We start from the raw sequence: 17,820 nt of genomic DNA, 5'->3' as shown, positions 1-17,820 counted from the left end.
CAGGAGCTGTTGGCTCCGGCAGTCCTGGAGCTCTCCCCGTTCCCCAGCTCTTACTGGAACAACTCTTTGCAACTGAGTGAAACACTGGTCCCACCAAAATCAATGTTATTGACTTCACAGCAACTGATGTATTAGCCCTGCCGAGTAACAGCTCTCAGCTCTCACCCTGAGAGATGCAATGGGAAAAGCTTTTAGTGGCTCCCACAGCCTGAGCTCCTGCCTGAGCCCAATTCTTTCTCTGCTGTGCCAGATACATCCCAAAAACGAGTCAGCTGTTGCTGAGGATGTGTGAGGCAGAGCAGATCCAAACTGCTTAAAAGATCAAGCCCTTGTTTGTTAAGGCTTAAAAATATCATCTCGCCAAGCACAGGCTGTAATTTCCTGGGCCTTATGGATGAGGATGCTCAGCCTTGGGAAACGGATGGTGCCACTGGAGCTTGGCCTCAAGTTTGACGTGGAGCATCGCCTGCAAACTGCTCTCAGTCACAACAGCACCAACCCAAGGGCTTCCTGCCCCCTGCAAGGGCTTCCTGCCATCCGTGTGAGCAGGGCCTGCCCTGGTGCTGGGTCAGGGCTGGGAAGGGACTGTCCAAAGGGCTCCCCAGTTGCTGTCCTGGCTCTCTTGTGTGTCTCTGCTGGGGGTAGTCTTTGGTGGCAGAAGTTATGTGACCTGGAAAAGGTTCATCTACCCAAATCTGCCCATTCTGTGCTCTTTCATAACAAGTTTTGGCTGCCAGGGCAGTGAAGGGCCCTGTCGGTGCTTAGTCTGAGATGCTTTCAGAGTCAGCCAAAATAACCCACCTCAAAATCACGATTGTCAGTTCAAAACGTTTAGTAGCTTTTGCCTTCAACACTTAATTTCATTTCATTTTTTTTTTTTTTGGCTTCAGACAAATTTTCCTGCACAGTTTGTTGTGAGAACTCTGTGATAGGAGTGGTGGGAGCTGAGGGGGCACAGACGGGGGCACGGCACAACATCTCCTCTGGTGGGGCATCTCTGGATGTGCTTGGTGGCTTGTGGTCTTCTGGTGATTGCACCCTTATTTGTGTTGCTCACTTCCAGGGCACGTGAGTGCCCTCCCTGCCATGTCAGGCTGTGTGGTGCATGGGGTGGGCTCTGCCCATGGGAGCTGCCACTCCTCTGGAGCTCCTAACCTCCCCCAGAAATTCCTGTAGACATCTGCCCATATTAGTAACATACTCCAGGCTTTTAATTGATCATGCTGCCTACTTGTACTTGAAGGTTTTTTTCCAGGGGTTTCCCATAATAACGACTTCTAATGAAGCTGATTATGTCTTCCATAAGGAACAATAATAGATGAATGCGTTGTTCTTAAGGTACCTCTCTTCATGGAATGAGTTGTAACGAGCACTGTGTGGTGCTCCAAGGAGCAGAGATGATCTGTGCCCACCAGAGGCCTCTGCCCTTGGTATTCCAACTTCTGGGCTGGATTTGTGTTGCAAGAGATTACAGAATCATTGGTTTAGGTTGGAAGGGACCTTAAAGGCCATCTTGTTCCACCCCCTGCCATGGGCGGGGCACAGAATCCCAGAATATGCTGAGTTGGAAGGGACCCATAAGGGTAAAGTCCAACCCTTAGCCCTGAACATCCCTAAGAGTCACATCATGTGCCTGAGAGTATCATCTAGCCCAGGTTGCTCCAAGGCCCGTCTAACCTGGCCTTGGACACTTCCACGGATGGGGCAGCCACAGCTTCTCTGGGCAACCTGTGCCAGGGCCTCACCACCATCACTGATGTGCCTCACTGCTACAAGGTGCAAACTGAGGCAGCAAATGAGGTGTAAGCAACATGAGACACGTGGTGGTTATTTCTACTTATTCTATAGGTCAAAAGGCATGTTTTCCCTCCTCATGGGTATTCCCAAATACTTTTGGCTCTAAAAGCATATAATCTCCTGCACAGTGGCCTATGCATGTTCCAACTCTAAATCCTCACGAAGTTGGGCTCATTTTTCTCCTTCAGTGTAGTGTTAACAAAGTATTCTATCGGAATAAGGCTGTGAAATGCAAATTCCAGCTTCCATAGTAGTTTGCTTATTACAAACTCATTAAAATGCGTAACCCAAAAACTCTCTCTCTCATTACAGAGCTCTGTGCTGTATCACTCCATACTATAAAGCAGCTGTGTGTTGGCTCTTTGATATTGGAAACCCTATTGTCATTAACCTCATTATGACAATACTCCTTTATGATATTTGAAGCTCGTGCCTTTCAAGGAGGATGCTGGAAGGATGATAATATTTGGCTGTTTTGCATAATGCAAAGTGAGGGGGGGAAATGGGCAGCAGGAGATGAGGAGACTTGGATTATTTATTAGTATCCTCAGGAACAACTGTGGTTGTGGAAGTTTAGACATCAGTAAATGCTTGTGCCTTTGACATGGATCTCTTGGCAGTGGAAATGGTGGCTCATGTAGGTTTTTAATCTTAAAATCTTCTGTTCTGTGGATAAATAATCTGAGAGTTTTGTGAGACCTGAGGTGTTTCCAGTGACAGGTTGGGAATTTCTGAGGGTGCAAACCCCACATGGATCATTCTCCCCTGGCATGCCCTCAACTTACTAATTCTTCTAATCATGAAAACACTTTGTTTTTACCTTTTTTTCCTTGCCTTTTTTTTTTTTTTTTACTTGACTTGGGACTGGAAGGAGATAAAGTTTTAGTTGGTGTTCAATGGGCAGGTACACCTTTGATCTACACAACTGCAGTGTTTTCTATTTTAATTTCTTTCCTTGTTATCCTTGATGTTTCGTTTGTAACTGAGCTGAGTCTTTCATACAAACACAGTGATTTTTTTGGTAGCTGGTAATAAGTCAGAAACCATAGTTACATTATGAAGGGTTGACATAGCCAGGTTTGGTTGAGATTCTTTTGGCATCTGCCAGCCCCATCCATCCAGGGCTCTTCTGACCACTGGTGTGGGAACGAGATAAGCTTCAAGGTTCTTCCCAAACCAAAGCATTCCAGCTGAGCTCAGCTTTTGTCCAGCTGCTGGTGTGGGACCTTCCTGAGTGTTTGATATGAGAGGACTCTGCAGTTGGGTCATTCCTGTCTGCACATGCAGTTATTCCTTCAGAAAACTTTAGGTACTTGCGTTATGGCTTCATAACTGGAGAGGGTTTGGTGGAGGGCTATGAAGGTGGAACAGGCTTCCTAGGGAGTTGGTAGAGTTTCCTTTCCTGGAGATGTTCAAAACCCACCTTGACATGATCCTATGCAGCATGCTCTTGGTGAACCTGCTTTGACAGGGGGTTGGACTAGGTGGTCTCCAGAGGCGTCTTCCAACTCAACCACTCTGATTCTGTGCAGTGATAGGAGTGGTGTGGGTAGTGCTGCGTTCTCTCCCTCTTCATAGCCTCAAGCTGCACCAGAGGAGGTTCAAGTTGAACATCAGGAGCATTTTCTTCCTGGAAAGGGTGGTCAGGCATTGGAAGGCAGTGCCCAGGGAGGTGGTGGAGTCGCCATGCCTGGAGGTGTCCAAGGAATAACTGGATGTGGCACTCAGCGCTCTGAGCTGGGTGACAAGGTGGGAATCAGGCACAGAGTGGACTCTATGGGCTGGGAGGGCTTTTACAACCCAAATGATTCTGTGATTTACCTTCCTTAATCAGCATTTATCCAAAGTTAAATAAGATAAATGTCAAACTGGAGCAGGATTCAGAGCCTGGCATCACAGCCTGTGGGTGGGAGCAGCACTGAGTTTTCGCACTCGGGATGTTGGAAAGGGCAGGAACACCACCCAAATGGTGACATGTCCTTTCAGCTGGTGCCCAAACTTTGGTGATGCTTTGTTTACACCGCCTAAGTGATGCCTAATCTGCATGTCTGGTTGGGAATACCTCTTTTTCATGGAGTGCACTCCATTTTGGCTGGTGCATCTCTGGGGTGAATAACAAAGAGATTGCCAGTTGTCTGGAGGAGCAGCAGCTTTTGAATCACAAAAGAGCCCATTTTATCAGAAAATCTAATAATGTGCTACACTTCTGTAAACCAAACCCTGTGTGACTAGCTGGAACTTTGAAAAATTTTACAAGAAGCCGTGGGGACAATTAATCATAATAGAGGCAACTTTTATGCAATTTTCTGAACCAACATGCAATTACATAATTTTTACAAGAGAAAACAGGGTTGGGGGATGTTTTAGGGGAGGAGTTTTTGTGTACATAGCAGGAACAGTGTTTGTCCAATGAGCTGCTGCCCAGGACGGGGAAAATCAGTGTATTTAGTTCCCATTAGTGGCCTCAGCTCACATTAGAGAGAATAAATTTATCCTTTCCATGTCATTGTCTGGGATATGTCTTTGAGAAGAGTTCAGAGCAAATATGCAGGACTTGCTGTATCTGTTCTGCACAACAGCGACAGATCAATGATAAATCAGTGATTTTAAAAAATGTTAGATGTTGGCATTAATGCAATTCAAAAGAGATTCTCCTGATGAAGCTTTGCCAAACCCACCTACCTTATTTTGCTGGATTAGACATCAGATATGTTAACTGTATGTTACAGAAGTTCCTTGGGAACCTGGCACAGTGATACTTCCAGGAAGGCAGTGATGTAGAATCATAGAATTATTAAAGATGGAAAAGCCCTCCCAGCCCATTGAGTCCACCTTGTGCTCGATCCCCACCTTGTCACCTAGCCTGAGTACTGAGTGCCACGTCCAGTCATTCCTTGGACACCTCCAGGGATGGGGAATCCACTACCCCTCCCCGGGCAACCCCTTCCAATATTTAAAAATCCTTTCCATGAGGAAATTCTTCCTGACGTCCAAAAATATGTAATTCATGAATTTATTGATTGGGGTGTTTGTAGGGAGAGCTCTTTCCTGGTTGTTTCAATCTGATGCTGGTGGGCAGGAGGAACTCGGCCCTTGGACTGTCCCATCCCTATTTATCTCCTTGAGAAACACAAGTCAGTGCTAATACTGCAAGATCTGAGCAGCCTGGTCTTGTGGGATGTGTCCCTGTTCATGGCAGGGGGTTGGACTAGGTGATCTTAAAGGTCCCTTTCAACCTGAACCAGTCAATGATCTGCTGATCATCCAGCTCTTCCATGGCTGTGGATTATCACTGCGTATTTCATAAATGAGCCACTGACCTCATAAGATATCCCAAACTGTCTCCCCTTACTAATTAATCTTGTACAAAATCACTTATTTGCACAAGGAATGGTTCCTGTGTCAGTCCTGGCTTCTGCCAAGTGGTCCTGCTTGTGGGGAGGGAGGGAGAGAGGGGAGGGATGGCTTCTGCCTCGGGTATTCCTGAAAACATTCTTTCATTTTCTACATGAAGGTTAAATTCCAGCATTTCAAGTCTCTTTCTTCTCTCTTTCCTTTTTAGCAAAATCTGCTTAAATTTTGAAATAGGTTCTTGAACAACTCCAAAGGCTGTCCCTGGTGAATTCCTCCACCATTAAGGCTGCTCTTTACGGATGTTTCCCGTTCATTTTGGTGGAATGAAATGGCACTCTGTCTCTTACACGATAGGGAAAAGCAGCAGTAAACTGAAACTGAAACAGAAGTACAATCCACAAGGGAAGCACTACCACAGGTTTAATGTATTCCCATCAGAAATCACAAAAGTCTTTCAGGGTCTTATGTGTTTATCGTTAAACTTCCCCAGCCCCTGGATGGCTGAGGGCACCTGGATATTTTACATTTTGGTGTGTGTAGATGGTTTATAAGCAGATGCTGAAGGTGCAAGAACCTCTTTGCTTTTTACAAGCTCTGAGCTGGAACTGTTGGTGCTGCCAGGGAGGGACTCTGGGATGCTCAGAAATATTTTCAAGGGTTTGGAATTGATTTCTCATGGCATGTTGTAACACTGTGCAGGAAGGGCCTGGCTTTTTGGGATGCAAGTGGTGCTGAAACAGCCCATGCCATGGTATGAGCGGTTACTTAATAGAATCACAGAATTTCCTGAGCTGGAAGGGACACAGACAGACCATTAGTCCAACTCCTGACCCTTCACAGGACGCCCCAACAATCCCACCCATCCCTGAGAGTGTTGTCAAAACAGTCCTTGAGCTCTGACAGTCTTGGGGCCATGCCCTGGGGAGCCTGTTCGGTGCCCAGCCACTCCCTGCGGGAAGAACCTTTTCCTAATATTCAACCTAACCCTCCTCTGACACAGTTCCAGCTGTTCCCTTTGGTCCTGTCACCAGAGACCTCGTGCACACTTCATTACACAAAACAATTATTTATTTCAACCCATGTTTTGCTTGGAATCTTCATGAACCATGAGCAGGTGAGCTGTGATTCCAGCCAGCCTCGTGTGTGGTGTTTGTCAGAGTACCAGCAGAACACACTCCTGAAAATGCTTTCTGCCTTGCTTTAAAAGGCAATGTTATGTTTGTGCCTCCGCCGGGAGCCCAAGTTTTCAAATTGCTGAGGAGTTTTCCCTTATTTGATTTTTTTTTATTTTTTTTCCCCCCTTCAGCCCTAGAGAATCTTCATAAAACAGCCAAGCGCTTAACTTTGAACTAGAGGGCAGGAAAAGTGGGCTGTGTGAAAGCCAGGTGGTGGTAATTTAGGCTCAATATTAAGTAATTTTAGATTAAGAAATGCCAAAATAAGAAAATATGAAGAAAATCCCCAGGTGAGCTGGGGATGGAGAGCTGATCCCTCCAGCGAACACCAGACAGGAGCTGGGATGTAGGATTCCAAGTTCAATGCCTTCATTCTGGTGCTGCTGTTCCAGTTTATCTGTTGTCTTGCACTAAAAATTTGTCACCGAGTCTGCAATGGAAATACTTCCGTAATTGCCCGTATTATATGGATCATTGACCTTCAACAGTGGAGCTGCTGAAGCAACTGTCCATTTATCTGGAAAATTACCACATGGCAAGAGCACATTAGACTGTTTCCCTCTGTCTCCTCCAGCAAGTGCCTGGGTCTTTTAAGCTGCTGGACCACAGATCCCTGCACTTGGTCCTAAATGCAACTTTAGTGCTGGAATAGAGAAGGAAAAGGAGATATGACAGTCCATTTCCCAGTGCAGCACCTTGATCTGGTTTAACGTTGTCAGAGAGCCAGAAAATACTGGATTTGATCATTCAAGTTAAATATCAGCTTGAAAATGTAGATGTAAAAGTTGCAGGTCAGTGAAACACAGTCAGAGATGACGGGCAGCCTGCAGGAGCCAGTGCTGCTGCTGCAGCACATTGCCTAAAATACATGATAAATAAAGTGATAATAACGTAATAGATGACAAATAAATCAAGTATTGAGGCACAGACTTGTGTTTGTCTGTGCCTGTGCTCCAGGCAGGAGCATTCCCAGAATCACAGCACACCAAATTCCAGGAGTTCTGCTTTGAATGAACTTGCTGGTGGTTTTGAAGTGATCAAGGTTTTTATAGAATCCCAGATTGGTGTGGGTTGGAAGGGACCTTAAAGCTCACCCAGTCCCTCCCCTTGCCATGGGCAGGGATACCTTCCACTAGACCGAGTTGCTCCAAATCCCATCCAACCTGGCCTTGGATGCTGCCAGGGATGGGACATTTTCCCCATGTTCTGTCTAGTTCAGTCACAGGAGGTTTGATCATACCTTGGGCTCCACAAGTGAAATTTTTGTGCAGAATTTTGTTCATTTTCAGCACTTTTGGGGCATTAAAATTCATTTTTTGGCATAATTCTGCTCAAAAGCCTGTGTGCGTACAGCCCTGATTCCCATGGAATGGGGGCTGCTTGGGAGCTCCTGAGTCCAAATGAGTTTTGGGGGGAAAGTAAAACCCATTTGTTGTTTTGTTCAGAGAAAGGCATTTATGGAAATTTATTTAGTTAATGAACTTCAGGTAAAGGGGGGGGGGAACAAAACTTTTCAGCCACAGTTTCATAAAGTCACCCCAAAATCACTAAAATCCAGTATGTTTTGTAGTAAATAATTATATTTTTTCATTCCCAAGGGTAGCTGCAGCTCTCTGCTCTGACTTTGTAAGCTGATGTTTACCAAGCAAAACAAAGGATAAAATTAGATGCTTGTTAAGTTTAGTTACACTTGTGTCTTATCTTGTAACTCTGTCTGAGTGTTTAAAAAAAGACAAATGAATAAGCAGCTCACTGGTGCCCAAGGCCACGTGCTGTCCAATGCTGAGGATCCAGGGGCAGAGCATCCTCCTGTCACTAATCCTGAATGCTTAAAGGAAAGCATTTTATTACAATCTATCTTAAAAACACAGGTTTATTGACCCTACCTCAAGCACTCACAACGCTTTGAGCTATAGACCACTCTAGATTAATAATCCATTTAAAAAGAAGCATTTCCCATTTTCCTTGGTTCTTGCACAGTCCGGAAGCAGTTTTTGTTGGGATTATCCAGATAGATTATTCCTTTGCCTTACCCCATAATTTCCAGCACTTTCCCATGAGCACAACACCCCATAATAACCTCCCCTTATCACCTGGGCTAATTGTCTTCTATAAATATTTGTATTTTTACCCATATCACTGGTGGGAAGGTGCTGGAGGAATATGGAGGTGGTGGAGCAGATCCCTTGGCGCTTCATTTCTTCCTTCTAGAAACTTTTGCTATTTTCAGGTTTGTTTTTTTTTTTTTCCTCTCCAACTGAAATTTTATCCAAAACCTGAAAATTTTAAGTTAAAACACTTTAGCTGAAGATAACATTCCTCTAGAGCAGGTTAAGGAATCTCCTGGGTGTCACACAGTTGCTTGTGACCTGGGTTGGCCTCATTGCCACTCTGGAACAGCACCCTTGGGTGGGGGAGGTGATTTGGGAGAGGGAGCTTGGATTTCCTGTTCCTGACTCATGAGTTGCCAGGGAATAAAGCAGTGACCCTTTTGTGTGTGTATTTCCTTTCTTAATCCCGTATTTAAACTTTGTGCTCAAGCTCCAGGATAATTTTAGCAATAGAAAAAATCAAGTCTATTTTTTTAAAAGCTGAGTAACTTGTGAACATAGTTTATAGTTAATAGTTTTCAATGAGCTCTTTCAGAGCTCATATGGAAAGTTTGGAGATTTATTTTTAAATATTATAATTAGTTGTAATTTAATCTGTCCCCTAAGCAAATTCCTTGAAACACATATCTATTATTCCTCTCATTTCCCATGATTTATCTTATCCCAGGATATGCCAGGATCAAGTATGGAAATGTTACCTGCAGACCCCTCTTCATTAGGCAGCTGCTCACCTCACAGTCTACTGTGACTTTAGATGTTGCTACAAATCAATATAGTCTTAATTTTTATACTCTGTCTTTTCCAGCACAGGCTCCCTCCACTCTGTTGTTCCATTTATCTCTGTTGATCCTGTGTTGGAGGCACAACACGGAGACCCCAGGAGGCAACAGCAGCAGGAATTGCCCTGAGGGGCTTGTTTTGGCTGGGAACTGGGATCAGCACAGCCAGGGTGAGTTAGTGGAAGGCAGAGGGATGTGACAAAGCATTTGTGTGAGATTTTGTGGGGAACTTGGAGCAAAAGGAAAATATTTCACCACAGGATAAACTTTAAGGGGAATGTAGTGAAGTTGTTCGAGGCCAGGTTGGATGGGGCTTGGAGCAACCTGGGAGAGTGGAAGGTGTCTCTGCCCATGGCAGGGGGTGGAACTGGGTGGTCTTTAAGGTCGCTCCCAACCCAAACCAGTCTGTGATTCCATGATGATGATGATGAAGGTGGGACAAAGGAAGGAAGTTCCCCTTTAGCTGCAGATTCTCCAGACCATGGAAGGGATGGACCAAGCAGCAAATGGGGGCTGAGCTTTGTTCCCAGGGACAAGTAAAGGTGATATTTGGGTAAACCTGGTGTTTTCAGACTTGCATCAGTATGAGCAGCCTCTCTGAAAGCCAGGGACAGTGTCCTGGCCAGGAACTGGAGTGGGACAGGTGCAGGGAAGAGGAGTAGTTTGGCCAAGGACTCAACAGCCACCACTCCTCCCCCTGTCTTGTGGTGTTACAGTGGTGAGGCCACATCTGGTATGACCGAGGGAGCTACAAACACAGAGCTCTTTAAATATTCCTGTATTTGAGAATCTATGGAAAACTGCAATTTATCTCTCGCAGGCAATCTCTAAATATTTGCATTTTGCTCAGTAGCTGCACAGAACATGGTTGAGAGCAGGATCAGGCCACAGGCAGCCTTTGTTTTGTTAGTGAGAGGAGTTTGGAACAGGCTTCATTTTCACTCTATAAGCCTCTCTGTGATCTGCCTCGTGCATCTGTTTCCCCTTGATCTCGCTGTGTGACTGACAGCTACTTTACACCAGCATTATCTGTCAAAACATTATTTAATGGAATCCCTTCTAGAAGGAGTTTTTGTTATTATTAGAAATCAAAATGCGGCGATAATTGAATCCCTTTATATTCCCTGTGTAATGCAAGGAGTAAGACATATTCACACCTAAGGGGAAAACACATCTGGATTTCCTCTTTGCCCCAAGACCGGGAGCTCTCCCTTTCCCTGGCACAGCTTTGATTCGCCGCAGCTCGGAGGGAGAGGAAATTTGCAGTGTGTGCATCTCATCTGAGGGAAACAATGCCATACATTCACTGATTTTTTTTATTTTTTTATTTTTTTTTTGCTATAGGAATCACATTAAATAAATATATAGCGAGCTGCAGTGTCACAACAAGTAGATGTACAATTACGAAGACAAAATACCCCAAGGAAATCAACACAAGGCTTATTAATATCCAGGCCTGCAGAAGACAACTGTCAGACAATTGGTCAACAAGGTACATGGTATCTGTTAGATACTGACTAACCCATTATGATCTTTATGAAGTGTCCTTTTGGGGGTCTAGATCTTCAAATATGAGTTGGAAGACCCTTTTCTTTTATTAGTTGCTAAGCTCTTTATACTTTTACCATATTGCGGCAGGTTAGAAGTCTGAGCTTTATTGTCTTATGTTATTGAAAATCCAGATTCCCGCAGCCTTCTCCCTCAGGTCAAGATTTGTCTGAGAATACATTCTCATTTCTCCATGTACAAAGGCTGTCTGGAGAGAGGCAGAAAAAGATTATGACTGTAATATACTTAAATCCAATTTATTTGCCTGACTAGAAACTTCCACACTTCACAATTGCTTCCTACAGAAGATTTTGTATTTAATTCCTTCATCGCAGTAAGGAGCAGGAATGATCTTAGTCCTCCAACAGGTATATGCTCCACACACACCTGAGCCAGAGGAAGGAGAGATGATGAAAATAGCAAATGGACACTTGTTTTGCATGTTTGCAGTTTATTTTTGCTTAAGGATAATGAGTTGCAAAGAGATCTCTAAATAACCTCTTCAGAGCTGGTGTTTGAGAGCACTGAGGGGGTTCTGAGCATCACCTGTGAAGTGCTCAATGTAGACATTTTCCTCAGTAACTTCATTCTCGTGCTCCTCTCTTAGTTCTTGGTTTGAGAGGACTCGTTAAGCTACTGAGGTCACTCACCAGGTTGCTGGGGCTATTTTAAACCTTCATTTGAGAAGGCTTGAAAAGCCCTGGGTCGGGTTTCCTACACCCTTTCCCTAAGCAGAGGTGGCACTAAACCCTTTCTGCCTGGCTCCCAGCACTGACCAAGGGAAACATGGACAGTCCATAACACTGCAGGCCATTTAGGGCCTCACCAACCCATTTATTTAGGGGAAAAATATAAAATGGGATCAAAAGACGCTTTGAAAAGTGCAGTGCTCACCTTTGCGCTGCACGTGGAGGGCTGTGGCTGAGAGCCTTGGCTGTCCATAACCCTGTCCAGGGCTTGGGATGCTTGTAGAGGGTTGATAAACCACCATGAAGAGATCAGTAAAGCTATTTATTGTGGCACCACCTCCTGCTTGCCTTGAATTTAGCATGTGATCTGTAGCAGTGGTTGGGGCTCACTGTTTGGGCAGGGCAATGCCAAAAAGTGTCAGAAAGGAGACTTTCTTCACAGTTACCAGAACAAAAATATGCCAAACACTCTGAAGGTGCAAAATAGGAGCTGCCTCTGTCTCCTAGATTTTCCCATGACTTGGGGCAATACATATTTCATAAGACTGAAAAAAAGCCTAAAACATGGTTAACTCCCTCTGGGACAGCTGTTTATTTAGGAATATGCTGCAGTTGTGTTTTTAGCTAAGAAGAGCTCTCAGTTTAGTCCTAACAGAGACAAGCATAATTCCCCCAGAAAGTGCCATGGCACAGATCACTTTGGGGCAGCCAGACCAGATAAAGATCTTTATCACAGCAAAATTTATTCAGTTGCTCCCAAACTTCCACAGCTGGTAAAATCCAGCATGTGGATCTGTGGCTTGTGTTTTTCACGAACGCTGTCCTTTCACCCCCTGAGCTGGAAACCTTTAATTCTCTTCCCAGTGTTCCCAGCACTGTCTCTGTGCTGGAGTTTTGCACGGCCACGGTGCTGGATTTTTTCATTTTCCTCCCAATCTTAGGAACAAATTCTCCTTTTCAAAGTCTTCACCCTGTGGGGCTCTAAAATCATAACAATTAATGCTGGTAAAGACTCCTGAAGCCACCTAAGCCATCCCTCCTAGGGCAGGATTGCTGGAGCAGGCAAAGAAATTAACGGAGAGGGGAAGCACGGGAAGCAGGCAGGTACCTCCTCCAAAGTTAAGTTGGGGTAAAAAGTTGAAATAATTTAAAAGAGCTGCTTGAGGGGAGGTGGCAGAACTGCTCTGTCACCTGAGTGTTAGATGGTTACTCTGCAAGATGTTGAAATCACTAATTTGTCCTAATTTTAACTTTTATTTCAACATTTGCTTTTTTTCCTTATTTTTACTTTTTTGTAGCAACAAGGGGTGATGGAACAGATTTACAGTATTGAGTGTTCCTCACCCTTCCAGAGGCGTTAAGTGGCTCTAAATGCATATGAAATATGTGTGCTGGGTTCCTCGCCTGCTCAGCAATGTGTTCTTCCTACGTTACTAATTGCTAGCAGGAAAAATAGGAGGAATTTGTTTACCAGCTTCCTGCATAATATTCAGACATCTGGAGCTGCTAGGTCTGGATGGCATTCCTGGGGGAGAGAACATACATCAAGGACAATTAGACAACTGGGGAACTGCAGCCTAAAGGGAATTTGCCCAAACATGGGAAACAGCTCCGTGACGGGCGCGACAGCTCCGGCTGAGCCCGGCGTTCGCCCCGGCACCCACTCACTTCCCTGGGCTTTTCTGCTCTTCCTCCTCTCCCTGGTGCAGTTTTTCCCTGCTCTCTTTGTCGTCTTGGCAGTGCTGGGTGGATGGTTGGACTCAATGATCATAGAGGACTTTCCCTAAATTATTCCACGATGTCTGACCTCCTGTTTTTTGCTGTCTGCAGGTGCATTGTCCCCATTGCTGGCCCTTATTCCTGCGCAAATTTTCCCAAAGCAGGGATAGTACCCTCAGGAAAACTAATTTTTGTGAAACTTAACTGCACCAGTGTCACTTAGGGATGTTTTATGCTATGTTTAGGGAGAGTAAATACATATGTTACACACCCTGACTGCGTGAGCCCTCCCTACTTCTGTCTCCTGTCACAGAGCTGCAGGTACAAATTCTTTTTTTGTGGCTTCCTCTGGGCTTGTGGCACTCCTCAAAAATCCAGGGGCCACCACATGAGAAACAGGGAGCAACAGTTCCCTTGGGGTTGCTCCTCATCTGTGACACAGATGGGTTATCGATGATTTTCTCTGTTCTTATTTAACAGCTCGAGATCAGCTGAGACAGACGGTGTGGATTGATTGAAATCAGCCAAGTAACTGCTTTTAATCGTGATTTAAATCAAAAAGTGAGAAACCTTGGTTTAACTAATTGATTTTTAAATTTGCTTTGCATTTGTGCTTTTTCAGTTTCCTAAATAAATGTCTGTCCCCTTCGGGGGTGTCCTGGAACCAAAATTTTCTTTGTAACACGCTGGGGCTAAAAACACCCCATGGTTTCCACTTATGTACGTTATGAACATACTTTTATTCAAATTTCATTTTTATAGAAAAAACACTTCTCTGCTGTATTTTTATTCCTTTTTTTTTTGTTGCCTGTGTTTTACACTTCACGGCATCAGGCTACAACTGGAGGTGACTGGAAGGCAGCCAAGGGACACTTGGGTGGTCTTTAGGGCCCCTTCCAAGCCAAACCCTTCTGTAACTCTATGAAACTGTGAGTAATGGCAGGGAGGAAGCAAAGGTGGACCCCTCTGAGCACCCACAAATTATTAATTTATCCCCCATGTGGTTACTGCTGTGGATTTCCACCAAAGCACTGGCACTTCTGAGAAGGTCCTTCTGTCAGAGCTGGTGCTGGGATCGGTCAGGATGGGCATGACTGGTTTTGAGGCACCTGGCTTTGTCTGGGGTGGGTGTCCATGGTCGTATTTGCCATTGGATAGTCACAGTGGTGAAAAGGAAGCTGAGCTTCTGGTGTGGCCCAGTAACTGTGGGGGTTAGAATTCAAAACTCATTCTGATTCTGAATCACCTGATTCTCCTCCAACAGGTCCTCTGCTTGCTCTCCCATGGCTGTTTGAGGTTCCCTCTCAGCTGGTGTTGCTCACTGAGGACCAATCCAAATGCCATCCCAACAGGTGTGAATGGATCCTGGTGTCAGGAGCCCTCACTTATTTCCTAAAGGGCTGATCAATACTTGAGCTAGAGTTTTGCTGCTGGCAAAGGTTAAGCTGTGTGCTTCCCCTGCAGATAAAACAGAACATTATGTCTTCTTCGAACTCACTCAGAATTGCAAATCACCCACTCCTGGAAGGGAGATACGGTGAGATACCTGTAAGCAGCTTTGCCAGCACCAGGCAGGGCTGGTTTCCAGCAGGAACAAGGTTTGTACCAGCCAAGGTTCCTCCCCATCTGCCTGAGCTGCATCCCAGAGTTTCCCTTTGCTAGTGTGAGGAGAGGATGGAGCTCAGCTTTCTCCAAGACCCTGAGCCTTGGCAGTATTTGAGCTGTGGAGAGGTGATGCTCAGGAGAAGGAAATCAGAGCAGAGCAAATAGAGCTGTATGTGCAGCTCTGAGGGAGCACGGAGCGCTGCTCCACGAGCAGTGCTGGAGCTCCTTCCTGTGGTGGCAGTGATGAGTTACTCACTGTGTGCCACCAGCCTGGCGTCGGGAGATCAGCCTGAGCACCCATCTGCCCGATGATCCACCCTCCATCTCCTCCAGCCAGGGTATTCCCAGGATCACAGGAGCCCTGTCGTGCCTCGTGGCCGGTGGGCGCAGGGCAGGCTGACCTGCTGGGCACTGTCTACTCCTGAAGAGTCCAGAGGGGAGTGGTCATTCCAACCAGCTCTGGGCCAGCTGTATGGTCACTCATGGGATATTCCATGTATAATGCTATTTTCTTACTGCAGGTGCATGTATTTTCCCAGTCAGGAATGGTCAAATTGGTGTTGGGGATGGAAAAACGGAGCAAGGAGGTGATAATGCAGTATCTGCACCACAGGTATTCCTGGCCTCAATACAGGCAGCAGCAAGGAATTTGGGGGCCAGACAGCTCTGGGGAGCCCCTGCTCAGCCCTGCCAGCCCCCAAGAAACCCCTGATCATGGCAGGTGATAGGCCAAGCCCTGGGTCCATCCTGCTCTCCTGGCCATGGGCACAGCAGCAGCAGTTTGCAAGTGGTGCCTGCAGATCTTCAAAAGAACAGAATTTGGCCCTTAATGTTCTTTTGATGTGTTTTTTGTATGCAAATAAGGTTTAATTTCTGAACTTTGAACAGTTTGCAGATGAGTTTATTAGAGTGTTGTGTTATTAAGTTTATACCCCTGGGGTCAGTGCAAGGCAGTCAGAAACTGCAGCAAACATTATTTATATTGTTAAACAAAGTCAAGGAATTTCAGGCAGCTGGTATTCACCACCAAAGCAGACAATCAAAACAAAGCCATATTTGTAATCATACTCAGTAGTCTTTTTATGTGGAGTAATTACTAAAATAATCGAAAGACATGGATCAGATTATTAATGACAGCGATAGCCTGGAATACACATCCCTACCTTGCAGAGAGCAGACGGGGAAGTGGGAAATGTAATGAATAGCCCTGGGGTTCTGCAATGCCAGAGCTCACACTTGGAAATCTGTTGTCTCAGCTGATGAGCTCTGAGGGGACCATTATCAGCCCTGCTGCTGGTTGGGCTCCGGATGGTGATTTTGAACCTGGTGCTTTTCTATCCGATGGACTGGTTTTGCTCTAAAGAAACTAAATATGACTTATTAATGAATTCTTTTTAATATGATCATTTATATGCATATAGCTGGTGAAATTAAAAATAAGGTAGAAAACATCCGGGCTAATTTGCCTGTATTGACACAGGAATGGGACACTGAGTGGGGATACAAGTGGGAGCCTGCACAGGCTTCCCTGGCTCTGGGTTGTGAGCTGGCTTCAATGCCAGGTTGGACGGGGCTTGGAGCAACCTGGTCTAGGGGAAGGTGTCCCTGTCGATGGCAGGGGGTGGAATGAGGTGATCATTCAAGTCCCTTCCAACCCAAACCATTCCATGATTCTGTGACATTTGTGTATGATGCTTACCTGCTCACGCTGCTCCACAGAGCCTGGCCTTACCTACACCCACCTCCCAAAATTATTTGAAGTCTAAACCTGCTATAGAGAGAAAGTAGAGCTATAGAGTTATACACTAGGTCCAACTCCAGCCCCTTGAACCTCACTGGGTCTCTATTCAGGGCTGGGCACTGCACTGAGAGCAAAGCAGAGAATGCAGGACTGTGTGGGGGTGGGAAGAAACCTTTCTCGTACCCCTGGAATGGGAGCAGTGGGAATAAAATGCCACCTCTTTTCTGGCACTAATGAATATGTGGCAGTTCAGGAATAGCTCTGTGCCCATAGGAAGTCTGGATTTTCAGCTACTGTTTAAGTTTCTCTTCTAAAAGTGCCGGTGAGGCTCAGTCCTGTCATCCACTTCCTCTTACAACTGCCGTCAACTTCAAAGGAAATCCTGCTGGCAAAATAGCTACAGAATTGTGTCAGGAGTTTATTTGCTCCCAAGATTAGATAATTAATGAAGATAGAATATTAAAATTACATTTACATAAAGCTAAGGGTAATCTTAAAGTGTTCTATTATTTTGTAAATGACCCGAAGTTTGTAACACATTTATAATGATGAATCAAGAGACAAGTCCTTTCAAATGAGGAAGTACAATTTATAATCTCACTTTCCTTCATTATTTATTCATCCTGCTGTTGAATCATCTACTCTTCAAAACCTGGAAAACCACAGAGCTCACTTTACCTGGCAGTGTTATTTTACAAAAGTTATACCAAGCTCTGTGTTTGAGTCAGTCCAAATCACACCAGAGGGGGAGCTCCAAGCTGATCCTTTTTCTTTAGTTTGAAATTCATTGAATAACAGACTGGTTTGGTTTGGAAAGGACCTTAAAACTCATCTTATTATATTTCCTGCCATGGGCAGGGACACCTTCCACTAGACCAGATTGCTCCAAGCCCCGTCCAAGCTTCCAGGGCTGGGGCAGCCACAACTTCTCTGGGCACTCTGTGCCAGGGCCTCACCACCCTCACAGGGAAGAAGGTCTTCCTAATGTCCTATCTAAACCTGCTGTTCTTCAGCTTAAGGCCATACATTCTACAGAACTTTTGCTGTCTGGCTTTCCCTGCAGGTTTAGACATTGCTACACCTGAATTACTGAACATGTAGTGATGGTAAAAACAGACATTTTCTATTTTCAGCATAAAACCATGGAAATATTGATTCCTTTCTACCTTAGTACCAGCTTTGTGGCAGTGCCCTGAACAATTGCCATCATATGAACTCATTGTTCTGCTTGTTTCAAAACAAGCATCTCTCACCCAGCAGAGCTTTATTTAAAGCCAACTGCCTATTGCCAGGAGCAGCAGT

The 17,820-nt window shown here is 45.2% G+C and overlaps 1 long non-coding RNA gene across 1 annotated transcript; it reads left to right on the top strand.

The window, feature by feature from the left end:
- Positions 1-9,045: 9,045 nt before the first annotated feature.
- LOC120322762 lies at positions 9,046-16,029 on the top strand. The gene is made up of 3 exons (XR_005562656.1): positions 9,046-9,386; positions 10,561-10,708; positions 15,299-16,029. It is a non-coding gene; the product is annotated as an uncharacterized LOC120322762 (long non-coding RNA).
- The last annotated feature ends 1,791 nt before the right edge of the window (positions 16,030-17,820 follow it).

This window comes from Pipra filicauda, unplaced genomic scaffold (assembly GCF_003945595.2).
Source record: "Pipra filicauda isolate LSUMZ 115617 unplaced genomic scaffold, ASM394559v2 scaffold150_size2825430_pilon, whole genome shotgun sequence".
Taxonomy (NCBI): domain Eukaryota; kingdom Metazoa; phylum Chordata; class Aves; order Passeriformes; family Pipridae; genus Pipra; species Pipra filicauda.
The sequence above is the reverse complement of the archived record's forward strand: the minus strand, read 5'-3'. Positions and strand labels throughout refer to the sequence as shown.